The sequence below is a fragment of the Barbus barbus genome (genome assembly GCF_936440315.1).
Source record: "Barbus barbus genome assembly, chromosome: 27".
NCBI classification, from domain to species: Eukaryota; Metazoa; Chordata; class Actinopteri; order Cypriniformes; family Cyprinidae; genus Barbus; species Barbus barbus.
Window position 1 is genome coordinate 11,286,768 of NC_136755.1, and position 11,512 is coordinate 11,298,279.

At 36.0% G+C, this 11,512-nt stretch overlaps 1 protein-coding gene across 3 annotated transcripts in view; it reads left to right on the forward strand.

The window, feature by feature from the left end:
* The window catches only part of LOC306846754 (ataxin-1-like), a 105,546-nt gene that overhangs the window by 84,496 nt on the left and 9,538 nt on the right, over positions 1 to 11,512 (forward strand). Inside the window, exon 1 of one of the 3 annotated variants that reach the window (XM_079380346.1) lies at positions 5,201 to 5,279. The exons of the other annotated variants lie outside the window; for them this stretch is intronic. The gene's annotated coding sequence lies outside the window, so the exon portion shown is untranslated. Of the gene's footprint in view, positions 1 to 5,200; positions 5,280 to 11,512 lie in introns of those variants that run through there. 3 annotated transcript variants of the gene reach the window in all.

Here is an 11,512-nt window from a genome sequence, read left to right on the forward strand (position 1 = left end):
TTTGTTCACGTGTGTGCATATTGCTGTATAAAATGACATCTTTTTTTTTCATGTTTATTTATACATACTGTGATTAGCAGCACGTGTCAAGTATAAGAACTCAGTTTTCCAAGAAATATAATAAAAGAAGTAGTTTCAAATAGATGTGCCTGTGATAGTCTGGGCATCCACCATGTTAGAGTCATTAGGTCGGATGATTGCAAGACCAGATGCAACTTGGGTTGCAAACGCAGTTGCCTCAATCAAGCTATTAAACTGAAGTTATTAAACTGAAAAGTACCGTTCAAAAGATTTAAGGTCTTATGCTCACCAAGACTGCATTTAATTGATCAGAAACGCAGCAAAAACTGTAAAATTGTGAACTAATAAACCATATAAAATTATTAACACTGTTATCATCTGTGTTGATGAACAAATAGATTAATAGAAATTTTAAATGAACGTCATTTATTTGACACAAATATTTTAAATTAATTGTTTAATTCATTTTAATTAGTAAATGTTTCTTAATAAATATTACTGACCCCAAACTAACAGTATATTATATTATTAGTGATGAAGTTTTGCTGTTATCAACAGTGAAGCCACGTGAATGGCGTGAACACAGCTTTAGTCCAGGTTTCGAAATTTCACACTGAACTTTGTGAACTGGGATTAACTTTTTCATTTCATGGACAAGTACAGCACAATAACGCTCTGGTTGTCTTAATATTAGTATCTTATCATTCTGATTCTGTCCAGTATTTTGTTTGCCAGCGCTGTTGTGTTCAACCTATTTAACTTTCCTCACATGCCAAAACAAAGAAAACAGGAAGCAAGCATCTCTGCGACTGTACGAAGCTCATGTATAATGAACAAGATAAGCACTGCTTAGTTTATGATTGGTTGTCAGTTCCTAAACATTTCAGTTTGACAGTCTTTAAGAACTGAAGGTCTTTCATGAATAATACTGCCATATAATACAGTTCAGGACTCGTATGACAGCATCCCAAGAGGAATTAAAGCTGTTCTCAATGCAAATAGGAATCTGATATCTTTATATTGTCAAGTCTTTCTCTTATTTAATGACTGCAATCTGCAGAGAGAAGGAAGATGATGTTCTCTGCTGTAGAGAGCAGATTCATCTCCTATGAAGAATGAATTAAGGGAATATTCTGTTATCAGGTAGTTAGCAGATGCAGATTTCCAGAGCGAGAGATTTTAATCTGCCGTTTCTGTTTCAAATTTTCACCACTTCTTTTATCTTCTCTGCTTCTGTCTGTTGTCATAATCTAGGTCTGTATCTCTTTGTCTCTCTCTTCTCCTCGTCCATTTATCAATCTCTCAGGTGACTGCACGCGCTTCAGAGTAAACACAAAAACTAATTGAATTACCCTAAAGGCCCAGAAATGGAGAGCATAGCTAATTTGTTACCACAGCAACAGACAAACCTTCCCGTGCCGCTTGTTTTGTTGACTGCAGTTCTGTAAACAGCACGTACTCCCTCACCTAACAAGGGAACTCCTTGCGTGCCTGTCATGATCTGCGCTTCAGATTGACTCGCATTAATGCCCGAGCTCAAAGCACTGACAACCTCTGACTGCCTCATACTTTCCATAACACAGCCCATAGGGACGCGTTCAGCCGTGCGTTAAATTGACTCATCGGCAGGCCCACATGGAGTCTCTGCACTCAGTACTTCAGCGAGCCTCATTCACAAAGTTCTGTGCACACTTTGTGTTTTCGTTCTACATTCTTATTCCATATTTTGAGACATTCTTGAAGACAAAGAAGAATATCAAAGAGTGTGTGTTACAAAACAGTTGACGGTAGTATGGAAAAAAATACTATGGCAGTTAATGGCTGTCATCAACTGTTTGGTTACACACACTCTTCAAAATATCTTCTGTTGTGTTCAACAGATGAAAGAAACTCATACAGGTTTGGGTGAGTAAATGATGACAGATTTTTAGTTTTTTCCCTTTAATTCAGAATCAGAAAGAGCTATATTGCAAAGTGGGCTTTCGCACACAATAATTTTTTCTTGGTAATGGAGCTTCCAGTGGACACATAAATACAACAAGATGACATAAAATTAAAATATAAAAAATTTAAGTATGAAGATAGTTTGGTTAAGTCAGAAGCAGTCAGGTTAAGTGAGAAAAGATTTTGTACATACTTATAACATTATGGATAATGACAATAAATAAATAGAGTGAATTTACAGGATATTGCTCTAAACAGTGGAAGTTGCGCAGATGGGGTCTTGGGAGTCATTTGACAGTTTAATAAGGAGATGGTCTGTGAGAAGAAGGAGCTGTTCCTGTGCCTGGATGTTCTAGTGTCTAGTGTTCCGAGTCACCGGCCAGACGGCAACAGTTCAACTAGGTTGTGGCCAGAGTGAGTCGAATCTGTGATGTTTTTACCTGCCCTCTTCCTCAGTGGAAGGGTACAGGTCCTGGAGGGTAGGCAGGGTGGCACCAGAAATCCTCTCAGCAGTCTGGACTGTCGGTTGTAGCCTCCTGATGTCTGTTTTGGTAGCTGAACCAGACTAGACAGTTACAGATGAACGCACAACAGCCGAGTAGAATTGTGTCAGCAGGTTGAACTTCCTCAGTTTCTGTTGTGAAAAAGGCCTAGCAGTGGTTGTACTTCCTTCGCCACATTTTAAACACACTTTACCAAATTTAAATCAATTTCCTCTACAATCAGTTTACACATTTAAAAAAAAAAGTTGTCTGGTTTCAACTAGGCCTCTTCATAGGGTTTAGTAGAGAATGTTAGCTAAGCTATACTTTGTTTGAGCTTTTGCCAGTGTTATTTTAGTTTCACTTAGATATTTTTTATAGTATTTTTATTTTTAAGTTTTAGTAATTGTGTGTTTTTGTTATTTTTAGTATATCAGGGTAAATAAAAATGAAACTGAGAAATGTTGTTTTTTAAATATTTTCTGTCAGTGAACATAAATTTGAAGTATCTGAATTGTTATGCTTATAGTTTTAATTAATGGTCACACTTTATTTTAAGGTCCAATTCTCGCTATTAACAAACCATTAACTATGACTTTTGCCTCAATAAACTTCTAATTTGCTGCTTATTAATAGTTAGTAAGGTAGTTGTTAAGTTTAGGGATGTAGAATATGATCATGCAGAATATGTGCTATGTAAGTACTAATAAATAGCCAATATGTTAATAAAAGGCATGCTAATAATAGTGAGAATTGGTTCCTATACTAAAGTGTTACCTAAATAACTATAATAATCCTGGCCTGCACCGTCATTTTTTGTGGGAGACATTTCTGTTGTCCAATCTCACTGCACCATCCTCACCACCACTGAGCAGAATATATATTTATCAAAACTGCTTAGCTAACTAGGTCAGCTAAACAAACTCTCTAGCCTTCAGCTACGAATCTGAGACTTTGTTGTTTCTAGTACCACCTGCTGATGAATTCATAGAACTGTATAGCAACAGTTCTCACTATTGCGCTGAAACTCGGAGGTTCAGAGGTCTCCTATTAGATGAGATGTTGCTGTACAGGATTAGCATTACAATGTGCTTCTGCTTTCAATGAGCTCACCTGAAATGAGCTTCTAATCCTGACTCTCTGTGGAAGTGTGTGTGGGTCTGTACTTGTATGTGCTGTGCTCTTCTGCTCAGATCATTAGTGCTGTGTGGGAGTGCATGTATAAGGGAGAGGGCATATTTACTCATCTGAGTAGTTTGTCTATAGGCCTACTGTATTTCTTCAGCTTGAAGCACTTTTGACTTTTATAAAATGAGCTTTCTTAAAACTCTTTTCACTGTCTTATTTCAGTTGACTACTAGCAAATCAGATTTTCAGCAAATCTTAAATGATGTATTGTGTTTGACATCATTCTGTGATGAATGACAGTGGTGGAAATGACATTTGAGAGATTTTTGCATTAAAATGCTAGTTTTCTTTGTCGTGCTAAGGCTAATTTAATAGTTTAGTAGTAGTATTGTTTAGTAATGATTATATCCTAACTAATAATATTTATTATTTATAATAGTAGTATATTTATAATATTTAGTTTATGCATGATCATGACATTTGTTTGGTATGTTATGATGATATTTTGATATTTTATTCTTCACTCTTATTGACACTTTGACCTTGTTCACCAAGTACACACTAACCTTTTGAAAAACCTTGAGGCAAAATTGTTTGCTGGTTGGGTCAATTTTTAATTTATTTATTTGGATTTTTTTTTTTAAGATTATTACTTCCATTCAGCATGGATGCATTAAATTGATCAAATATTTCAGTAAAGACATAATGTTAAAAAAAGATTTTTCAAATAAACGTTCTTTTGAACTCAAAGAATCCTCAAAAAATCATAGTTTTCACAAACATAATAAGCAACAAAACATTGATAATAAGAAATGTTTTCTGAGCACCAAATCAGCGTAAGTTTCTTAATCATTTGACACTGATACACTATTTTACTGTATTCATGATCAAATAAATGCAGCCTTGCTGAACATAAGAAACAAAATTATAATAAAAAATCTTACTAACCCCTGAACTTTAAACAGTAGTATGTAATATAGAAATAATTTCCACAAATTTAAAAAAAATATGTTCATTTGACTATTTCTTAAGATTATGGTAGTTTTATAATAGTTCCTATGAATCAAACACCCTGAGACACAAAAGTGCCTGTAGTTGTAGAAACAGCACTCTATCTCTTCATCACTCTCTCGTTTAATCTCCGTCTCTCTTTACTCCCTCCCTCTCTTGATTTCCCTCGTACTCTCACCTCCCTCCTCTGTCTTTCTGTATATCCCTCCCTCTCTCCCTGATCTCCTCCCTCACTCTGTCTCTCTTTCATTCTTTCGCTCTCTCTCTTTCTTTAGCAGTGTAGTCTGGGCACGCTGCCAGCTGGCTTGTGTCTTTTTTGAATGAATACCTGATGAAGTTGGTGGTGCGCAGTGAGGTGAGCTGTGGGAGGAGCTGAGTGAGTGAGCGAGCGAGCGAGGGAGAGGGAGGGGAGAGCTGGTGGCCCGGAGAGGCCTTGCATAACGCACGTTTGAGTGCTGCAGGCAGGGCTCAGAGCTCACACACACGGGGCCCGGTGGGGCAGGGGGCAGTGCCTGACCACAGCCATTACTTCAGCAGGAAGGGCCTCCGTACACGCCGGCAACACCGCTGTACCTCCGTAAGGTGTCGGGGTGGGAGGAGAGCAAGAGGGGGCTCGCTTTGTGTCTGTATGACTCCTGTGGGAATAAGAGAAAGACTAAGAGAGTGACTCAAATGGCCTCTCTGAACACTAAGGTAAGAACGTGCATATGTTAGAGAGTGTGCATGTCTCTGTTATAGTCATAGCATTTTTCCCAACAGCATCCAAAGGGTAGACACAGAGGTTCTTAATTGTCAAAAAAGCAAAACAAACTGTAAGCTTGTGAGTAAATGTGCATATTGCTTGTATAAAGACACCAAAAACTGTAATGCGAGTTTTAATTGGTGTTAATGAAGTGGTATTTGATCGAGCTGTGAAGGTTCGAAAGATAAGGTTGGGATAGACTATTTAGTTTCTGTCTTTCTCTGTCTTGTCGTTGTGATTCATGTTCTTTATGAGTATCTCTGGACTTGAAAGTGCAAGTCATTCAGCTGCACTTCTTCATGCAGCTAAAAGCTCTCTCGAGAGTGTTCTATTTCTTCTTTTCTTTCGTCGTTTGTACTTTACAACCTGTCTCCGTTTCACTCGCTCTATCCATTTCTGTGCTGTTCATTGTAGAGATCAGGCACTGGGACTGATTGTAAAGGCAGGGACAGTTAGTGAGTATCTGCCCACCTTTTAAAGTGATAGTGCCTCAGAAAAGTGTGGAAGGGGCTACAATACAGTAACATTGTGTCTAGTGCGCTGCTTACCTAGACAGCATTTTTGGGCATCTTACATGCATTCATGTAATTTGTACTATTGTAATTTTACAAGTATATTGATTTACACATTTGTTTACATAAGTTTGTCAAATTTGTATATCTTTTATAATATATTTATACATGTATCCTATAAGTATATAGTGCTAAGTGTATGTATGTATGTATATATAGATATACAGTCATGGCCAAAAATATCAGCACCCTTGGTAAATATGATCAAAGAAGACTGTGAAAATTAATCTGCATTGTTAATCCTTTTGATCTTTTATTTTAAAAAATCACAAAAATCTAACCTTTCATTGGATAATAATAATTTAAAATGGGGGGAAATATCATTATGAAATAAATGTTTTTCTCTAATACAAATTGGCCACAATTAACGGCACCCTTTTATTCAATACTTTTTGAAACCTCCATTTGCCAGTTTAACAGCTCTAAATTTTCTCCTATAATGCCTGATGAGGTTAGAGAACACCTGACAAGAGATCAGAGACCATTCCTTCATCCAGAATCACTCCTGACCCTTTAGATTCTCAGCTCCATGACGGTGCTTCTTCTCTTCAGTTCACCTCACTCATTTTCTACAGGGTTCAGGTCAGAGGACTGGAATGGCCACAGCAGAAGCTTGGTTTTGTGCTCAGTGACCCATTTTTGTGTTGTTTTTGAGGTTTGTGTTGGGATTATTGTACGGTTGGAAGATCCAAACATGGCCCATTATAAGATATCTAACAGAGTCAGTCACTTATTGATTTTTTATCTGTTGGTATTTGATAGAATCCATGATGCCATGTGTCTAAACAAGATGTCCAGGACCTCCAGCAGAAATATAGGCCCACAACAACAAAAATACAGCAGTATTTGTCTATCAGTCGTGTCTGATAACTGAATATGCTGGAGTTTTTTTTTGGATGAGCTAGGATATTTTTTCTTGAAACCCTCCCAAATAACATGTGGTGATGTAGGTGCTGTTTGACTATTTTTTTTAAGGTTGTCTGACCCCGAGACAACTATTTTCTGCAATTCTCCAGCTGTGGTCCTTGAAGAGTCTTTGTCCACTCAAACTCTCCTCCTCACCGTGCATTAGGACGATATAGACACATGTCCACTTCCAGGCAGTTTCGTAACATTTTCTGTTGATTGGAAATTCTTAATTATTGCCCTGATGGTGGAAATGGGAATTTTCACTGCTCTAGCTCTTTTCTTAAAGCCACTTCACTAATTTGTGAAGCTCAATTTTCTTTTGCTGCACATCAGAAATATATTATTTGGTTTTTCTCATTGTGATGGATGATTTAAGGGAATTTGGGTTTGTTTTCCCTCCTATTTATATTTCTGTGAAACAGGAAGCCATGACTGGATAATTTCATGTTCATAATCGCCCTGGAGTGCTCCAAATTGTGAATATGAATGGGAATATACTTCAGAGATATTTTACTCATAAGAATTTCTAGGGTTGCCAATAATTGTGTCCAACGTGTATTTGAGAAAAACATTTATTTCATAACGATATTTGCCCCCCATTTTAAATTCTTATTATCCAATGAAAGATTCGAGTTTTGTGAATTTTTTTAAATAAAAGATCAAAAGGATTAACAATTCAGATAGATTTTCACAACCTTCTTTGATCATTTTTACCAAGGGTGCCGATATTTTTGGCCATGACTATATATATATATATATAGTACATATATGTAGTGTACATATATATATATATATATATATATATATATATGGCCAAAAATATCGCCACCCTAAATTCAAAATATGGATAAAATCAATCTGGAATATTTCTTTATATTAACACAGTATATTGGGCCATATATATATATATATATATATATATATATATATATATATATATATATATATATATATATATATATATATATATATATATATATATATTCAATTTAAAAACCCATAATTATACAAGAATAATGAAAAGTTATGTTTGAAATAGTCAAGACATGTACAGTATGAAAATAAGTGTAATACATTATATGTTTTGTCTTTAATTGTTTTATATTTATTATGACAGTATTTTACAAATCTAAAATATTTTTGCATTTTAAATCAATGCAGTCGGTTGTGTGCATTATTCACAGAGTTTCATTCTTGTCACTAATTCTGTGGTTATATTGACTTAAACCTTGTCATCCTCACGGTCATCTCCTATTGACCCACTAATGCGGCCCACAGAGCGCTCTGGACGTCATGTATTGTTGCGGTGCGAGTGGGGTTTTATGGAGCAAAATGCATTCAGAAAGCCCATGCTTTCCCTCATTCATGTCTGTGTTAGATTCACAGTGAATGTCTTTGATTAATGTCTCTGATTTGTCCCCGCTGTTCTCCGTGGCTCTAAGACCCCGGGGACATGATTCATAGTGTTGCCAGGGCTGATGGAGGACAATAAGTTTAGGTTTCAGGTCATCTGATACTGTTCCTAGTGCGCTCAGCAAGATCCAGCTGACAAGGCTTTTATACTCTCTCTCTCTCTCTCTCTCTCAACTCTCACTACGCTCTTAGTTTACAGCGCTGAAGCAATGGAGGTGTGTGTTTGTGTGTGTGTGTATATGTGTGCGCATATGTTAATGAGTATTTGAATGAGCCTCTGTGCTGGTCTTCTGTTGCTATGTGCTTGCCGTTTTACAAGCGTGTGTGTAGGTGTAGCATAGTGTTCTCACTAATGTAGGTCAGTAGATTGCTCACTCCCTCCCTGCTCTGTGTTTGTTTGTGTGTGTGTGTGTGTGTGTGTGTGTGTGTGTGTGTGTTGGGTTTAATCCTGAGGGATAAGCAGGGAGGGCTGAGAGGACCCAACTGTGAAAGATTAGGATTTGGCTTTCCCCGGGATACCACAGCAACACACTGAGGCATGTTTGTGAGTAAGTGTGTGTGTGTACATAAAATACCAGCCATTGGCATCAGTGTCATTAATCCTAACTGGCTCCCTGCAGTATCGACATTCATTAAAGAATGGTGTAAGCTGCAGTCAGATTTGTTGAGAAAATACTACGGTCTCTCTCTCTCTCTCTCTCTCTCTCTCTCTCTCTCTCTCTCTCTCTCTCTCTCATACTGTGGCTTTCTCTTTCTTTTACTCTGCTGTCCTTGAAATATAGTGGCTGCGTGCCTTTGCAATATGTACTAAATAGGGATGAGTCATAGAGGTTGCTACCGATAATCATTATCTGTCAATTTGATGGACTGAGTTGTAAAGTTTCTTTTTTTTATCCCTCTGAAACATCATCCCATAGTGTTGGTACTGGACAGTGTTACATCAGAAAAAAAATCTGTGATTTATAAACCATTTGATCTCATATTTATTTTTATTGCTTTTGTACTGTCAGCTATTTTCTAATGTAGTTTTTTAGTTACATTTTAGGCATTTTTGCCTTCATGGGATGGGATGGCAGAGATAGGAAGTGATAATAGAGGAGAGGGGGAAACAGGATCAGGAATAGACCTTAAGCTGGGACTCAAACTTGACAAATAATATTTCCTTTTTTTATTTAGTTTAAATTGTTATTAATTATAAATGTATATTAATTTATATATTTTTTACATATATTAATTGTTATTATAAATCTATTTTACTTATGTAAGCTACATCTGTATAATATTATATTATTATTTTTTTATTTAAAAAAGTTGTATAAAATATAGATTCTTTATATAATTAAAAGGTTTTTTGCAAATGATCACCTTTTTCTTTTTGCAGTTCATTCAAATAGTCTTGCGGTGACAAATTCATTTTTAGAATTAGAAATATTCCATGTATTTTCTCAATTAATATGTTATGCCCTTACAAAGACCTGAGATGACCAAACACCTGAGAAGAGATGATGCCAACCCCTCAGAAGATCTCAGATGATGCCAACCCTCAGACAACATACAAAACGACCAAATTTAGCCATAAGTTTGATCGAAACATATAATCATTTCTGTTAATAGTGTTCAACTTGATATAGTCACCACTGATAACCTATACTAAATATAATGTAGAATCTTTCATTTTCTGTAAAGCTGCTTTGCAACAATTTACATTGTGAAAAGCTCAATACAATTAAACTTGAATTGAATTGAAAGAAAAATGTGGATTTTTATTTTTGTTGTTGCCTGTTTTAATTTTGTTACTGTACTGTTGATTATTTTCTCATTAGCTACCAACAAGAGAGCTGTCTCTGACCTTTTTTGTTTTTTTTGGAGAACATATACTTCTATTCTGTCCAAGGAAACAAAGCACAATATTGAATTCAAATAACTGACTTTTCAACCGTTGATGAAGTGTGTTCAATTACAATGCTGGTGTGTAATATCAGTACTTTTTTGGAAATGCTACATAAAGTAGCATTGTTCTTTTTACCTGCATGTTCTTTGACCTATGACGTAATGACAACAACCATAAATTGTACTGAGGTGTTTAAACGGGTAAATAAACAAACAAGTAGAATTTAACTACAGGGAATTTTCTTGATACCCAAAGCAGTTAAACAAGAAAAGAGCTGCCCAACTCATTGTTCTCTCCATGTCTTCCCCCACCCAAGTTTTCATATCTTATTCATACTCATTTGACGTTTTAAATTCTGCATACTGTGTAGTTGGGAAGTACGCAAATTCAGATGCACAGAGTGTCTTCGGGCATGCTTTGATACATGGGAAGCATATATCATATGCTCTTATGTGTAAAGACTAAATTGAGATATAGATAGTACATCAAACTGGGAACAATGAACCACTGATTACCATTTGAATCAGTTTTCAAGTATAATCCCATCATAAAGGGTTTATTTCACCGCGAGCATTCAAGGACCTGCAAGAGACCAGTTCAAACCTCTAGAATTGCCTTTTGAGTAAGTTATAATACCATCTGGATAATATTGTCATCTACCATGCATGATTACTTAAATCATTAATTAAAATGATTATGATAATTGGGTTATTAACATGCTTGATTGCCCTTGTCTTATGCAAATTATGGTGAAGGAAAAAGACTTAGAAGAGAGGTTGGGGGTGGTGCAGAGAGAGATGAGAAGATATATGAGCCAAAGAGAAGGAATGAACGAGTATCAGATGGGGGGATGAAAAGTAAAAAAAGAAAGAAAAAAGAGGCAGGAAACATTGAGAGAGTGCTGAGAATAAACACCCTGCTCAATGTCAATAGCTGTCAATCAATAGTGTTCAGCTGTTGCATAACCTTTCTACACAACTTTGACTTAAGAGCAAACAGAGAGGACATGCTCCAGCTGTTTGTAATCAGCTGAGGTCTGTTGTGTCTGCTTTAAGTGATGACATGACCATTGTGAACCTAAACATAACCTTTGAACATTCAAAACGATGAGTATTATATGGTCTCTTATCGTGTCTAATTTTAAAACATTGTCTGAGGATGTGAAGCTTGACAGGCACTAGTGATATAGTGATGTATCATATGGTAATGTCATGGTACTTTGATATATATATCATGATTCTGAATGATTACCATATTCATACAGTATACTAAGGTATTTCCTTTGTACTTCGATACAAATTTTTATTTTTTGTAAATGTAGAATTATAATCATAGTACTTTGTGTTACCATGGTGCCATGTCAATGATACTAGCATTTTACATAACACCATAGTGATAC